The sequence below is a fragment of the Vigna angularis genome, chromosome 7 (genome assembly GCF_016808095.1).
Source record: "Vigna angularis cultivar LongXiaoDou No.4 chromosome 7, ASM1680809v1, whole genome shotgun sequence".
Lineage (NCBI taxonomy): Eukaryota > Viridiplantae > Streptophyta > Magnoliopsida > Fabales > Fabaceae > Vigna > Vigna angularis.
Window position 1 is genome coordinate 21,698,956 of NC_068976.1, and position 5,224 is coordinate 21,704,179.

General features: G+C 32.8%; 1 pseudogene; it reads right to left on the bottom strand.

The window, feature by feature from the left end:
* Window positions 1-759: 759 nt before the first annotated feature.
* Window positions 760-1,293, bottom strand: LOC108336527 (uncharacterized; annotated as a pseudogene).
* Between the last annotated feature and the right edge of the window lie 3,931 nt (window positions 1,294-5,224).

Consider the following 5,224-nt stretch of genomic DNA (forward strand, 5'->3'; position numbering starts at 1 on the left):
ATGTTTAACAATATATTTTGTATCTTCTAATTATCATCAATATACTTTTTCAACACATAATATTTAATATACTAAATTATTGTATATGAAAAATGTATTATCTGTAATCAAATAAATGTGGTTGAAATATTGAAATTTGATAATGAATATTTCTTTCACTCCAATTCCATGTAAATCATCTTTAAAGGAGGGTGATGGTGTACGTGAAAAAAAAGTTTATTTTGTTTTATTATTTTTAAAATTTTGGATTAAATATCTTTTTAGTCCTTAAATTTTTTTAAAAAAATTGGAATTTATCTCTTTCTAAAACTTTTATACATTTTGATATTCAAACTTTAAAAATGATTGGATATAATCTTTAAATCCTAATTATGTTAAATTGTTTTTAGGGTTAAATATGTTTTTAGTCCCTAAACTATCAAGCGAATTTGTTTTTAGTCCCTCTTTCAAATTAAGGTACATTTTAGTCCTCCTCCTTAAGGAAAGCTTAATTTTTTTTTTCTGACACCATTTAATCTTTCTCAACTCTTCTCCCTCCCTCTCCCTTCGACTATGCCATAGCCACCTCGAACATCTCTAGCGCCACCACCTTCCACCACGCTCACCTCCATAGCCAACGTAAAACCTCCATCTCCACTGCCCAGAAAACCCCCATATCGCATATCAGTTCATCTCCTCCCACCACCATAGAGACCCAAATCAGAAAACTAAAACCACCCAAACCTTCATCAGCGCAACGCCCCCCACCCACCCACCGCCTCATAAGCCCAACATCGCTTCCACCCGCTGGCCCTTCTCGCGCTGCTTCCTCAAATTCCTTGTCATGTCCCTCACCGCAACACCTTCCAAAAATACCACCACAGCCACTACCCTCAACACCCTACCCTCGAGCCCCCACAACTTTGCATCTCCCCAATCCCTCTCCGATTGGCTCAAACCCCGCCTCCCCTCCGAGTCCTTCGCCTTGTTGGGCGTCAAGCCCGGCACCAAAAACGTGCACAACCTCTGGCTCAAACTCTCTCAGGGAGAAACCTCCCTCGTCGATTCCAGCCCTCTGATTCGGACAGTCCACGTCGTGCTCGTCTGTGTCACCGCCAAACACGGCAAGGTCCTCGTCGAGTCGCACCAGGACTTGTCCGATGGCAACATTCGGAAGCGCAGCAGGCCCTTCTCGGAGAAGATGAAGCCCAACGAGTACCCCGAGTCCGTCGCCGTCAGAGGCATTTTCGAAGAGCTTAGCTTTGTGATTGTTGGTGCAGGACCCAATCCCGAAATCGCTGACAATGTCACCATTGATCCCAATTCGTACGAGATGTGGGTCGAAGAGCGCGATTCAAGTTCGTACCTGGGTTTTCCCGGTTGGGTGTTTTGTTGTTTCCTTCTTGAATGCCAATTACTTCATTTTGTCCAAATGAATTCAGAAATAGGAGTGGTAATCAAATAATGGGTTGAATGAGTTGTTGTTAAGCTGTATCTAATGAATTCAACTTGTGTTGGTATTTGTGATGCAGAAGGGAGGGGAGGGTCATCGGTGGCTGAGGAGGTGGTGGGAACATCCATGGTGGGGGAATGGGGTTAGGTTGGTGGAACGGGAGAAAATCTGAGGAAGATTGATGTCAGAAAAAAAACGACGTGTCACACCACCGTTAGCCACATCAGCTGGTTTTTAACGGTGTTAGTTTTGGAGGACCAAAAGTTAAGTTTTCTTTAAGGAGGGGGACTAAAATGTACTTTACTTTGAAAGAGGGACTAAAAACAAATCCGCTTGATAGTTTAGGGACTAAAAACATATTTAATCCTTTTTTTTATGTGTCAAATGTGTTTTCCAACTGACATTGAAACGAAAATGTGTTAAACTGTGTAAACATTTTAGAGGTTAGCATGAAACGTGATTGACATTTTGAAAATGTAACGTAATTAGACTAAAATGACATACTTATTTGTTTTTAAAGTTTGAGAAAGAAAATGTATCAAAATTTTAGACAAAAATAATTATTAATTTCACATCAAAATTCAGGAACTAAGAATATATTTAACTCTAAAATATTTAATTTAATTTTTAAATAAAGTGAATAACTGTAACTTTTGAACCTAACTTTAGGATTTCTCTTTTCCCTCCTTACTTTAAGCGCTATAATATTTAACAGGCATACAAAGTTGGTAGTATTAATCAATTTATTATATATGATTAAATGTTACCAGAGTTTTTAGGTTAGGTTGAGTAGATTTATAAACTCATTGTTCAACTCTTGGATTGAGGATGGTTGGATATTTATACTTTTTATGTTAATAGTCGTACTCACTCTTTCTTGAATGGATTGGATTAACTTGATCCATTTAGATCAAAATTAATTTAAGACATTCATTTACTCGAAACAGATATGCTTTTGTTTCAATTTCCTTAGGTGGGCCTGGGCTTTTTTTAACTGTTCAATGGTGTTTTTTTTTTAAATTCTTATGAGGTTCGAATAATTATCTAGATTTTATGTTTCTAATAATCTAATAAATCACATAATGAAAATACACTCTCTTTTCATCCTTTTCAAAATGTCTATGATCTCTTTCCTAACCAAACATAAATATTTTGATTCATTTGACTCTCGCACTCAATTGCTTATAAAAAATTTACCAATTTGTATAAGTGTGAGTCTTGGATCACCAATCTTCATAGTCCAACTTGGATAAAAGTATATTATTTGGGATTGTGTCAAATTTAATTCAATCCTAAATTAAATCCAACCAAATCTAATTGGATTTGAATAGATCTCACATTCCGATCTAATAAACAAATTTATTAAAAATCACAATTATGTTTATAATATTCAATATGATTAAATATAAAATTCTAATTAAGTAAATTGAAAATTTGAAATTTAATAAAATAATTTTTATTAATTAAATTTTTAAATAAAATAAATAATGGCCTATTACATTACGTCCTTACTTTAATTAGCTTAATATGTAATATACATAAGATAAAAAATATATTTATTAAAATACTTAAATTTACTATGTATGATTAAATATGATACTTTTGTTAATAATATATACTTTACTATGTATAACTAAATATAATATTTTTAATCGAATGAATATGATTAGAATATTAAAATTTGATATTAAAATATTTCTTTCATTTTAATCCCATTACTATCAATTACATTAACTTTAACTTATAATATAGTTAACCGTGTATTTTGTCCCACCTTTCTTTTAAATTTTCTTATTACATCTCATGTTTTAAACATTGTAATATAATGACTTCCACTATATTGAAAAAGACGTTGTTAAAAATGTAATGACGTAAGTTCTTGATGTATCTTTGGTAATGGTGTGACACAAAAGCAACATAATTTTATCTTAATTCTTAACAAAGTTCAATACTTTATTGAAAATATAAATTTTAAATAGTAAGAGATATTTAAATTCTTTTACATGCTTTTTTTTAATTTATAAATAAGTTAATTTAAACTTATAAAAAATCATTTCATTTCTTTATTAAGGTAGTTAAACAAGTTAGAAAAAGTAATTAATACGATGTCCCACGATATTTCATTAACTTGGTTTTCGTTTAAGTACTTTCAAATTGATTAATATTTTAATCAAAGTCTGTTTAACCTAATTTTAATTAGAACTTTTTGTCTCCGATCTCAAAAATAACTTGTTTACAAACGAGCTAAATTAAAACAAACAATCTGGATAAGTTCACTTTTTATTCTTTAAAAAAGAAACAATTTTAAGAATTTAGTATAAGAAGATTAGGTAAAGTTAAATTAAACTGAATTTTACTTTTTTATATATTGGTTTATATAGTGCACCAACACGTGTGTATCATATCCACATCCAAAATGATAAAGTGGTTTGACTTAAGAACCAATTTATATTATTTAGAGTTTTACTTGATTAGGTTTAGGCTAAAATTTGTAGAATTTTTTGCACAACCCTAATTATAAGAATTCATTAAAGAGTCGTTTGTCTATCATATGACAAATTGGTATATAGAACCAACAAGTTTTGCGATGGTTGCTTTACCATCAGAAAGTTTTATATATAAAAGGTGTAGATATTGCTGTGGTGCTAAAATAAGCAAACACCCATAATATATTTCATTATTCTTAGAAATTATTTAAAGCAGAAATTTAGAGTTTATTTATTCCCTCATCACTAATCATAATGATGTAATATTTGTAGAATATATACATCATGATTTAACATTATACTTTTTAGGCACATGATTACATGAAAATTAACAGATGAAATCAGAGATATTGCAACATATATCATACCAAAAACGACGTGAGTGGGTGATGAAATTATCTAAAAAATACTTTGATCTATAAAATAATAAAATATTTTTTCTTGATTATGTATGAAGAGAGACATTTAAAAGAAGAATACTAAGAAAAGCTTCAGATCCAAACCTCTAGCTTCCACACATGTATTTTATATAGAGAATTGCTGCTCCTTCTAACATTATTTATCCAGATATTTTTTAGTGAGTTTTTTATATTTATAAATTTTAATGATAATAAATATAGTTATTAAAAGAATGTATAAAAAAAGATAAGGATATACTTGGGAGATGAGTATATAAAACCTATTTCTAAATCCGAAATATTCTTCAAAGAACCTTCCAAAAGAAACAGTCACATCAAGATTCATAAAGAAACCTCATATTCCAAGTTCTAACAAAAAGTTTAAAGAAGAAGGAGAAGAAGATGTTACAATGCCTTAAGCTTTTCCTCCGCTGCCATCTTGACAATTATTTCAAACCAAAAATCAAAGAAAAAGAAAAAAAAGAAAGTGACAGACATAAAATGCAGCAGGAGCAGCCTCATGATTCACACGGCGGTTCAAGTCGACTTCGGCGGCGGCGCCGGCTTATTCTTGGTTGGAGAAACGGCGGCGCGAGGGGAATCTTTGATCTCTTGGTGGGTCGGAATGCGTGAGGCTTGGGAAAGGGAAGCGGCGGCGGTGGCGGCCCCTCCGGCTTGCTCGGCGACGGTGTGTGCCAAGTCAAAGGGCTTAGTGATGTCGTCGCCGGCGAAAAATTCCGGCGGAAGGGCTTGGGAGGGTTGGCGTCGATGACGGGACATGACTACTCGGAAGTGAGAGATAGAGAAAGAGAGAGAGAGAGAGAAAATATGAGAATGGATGTGAATACGAATGTGTTTGGGATTTTATGGGGATGTTTAGTTTGGTTTGGACAGAGAACTACACTCAC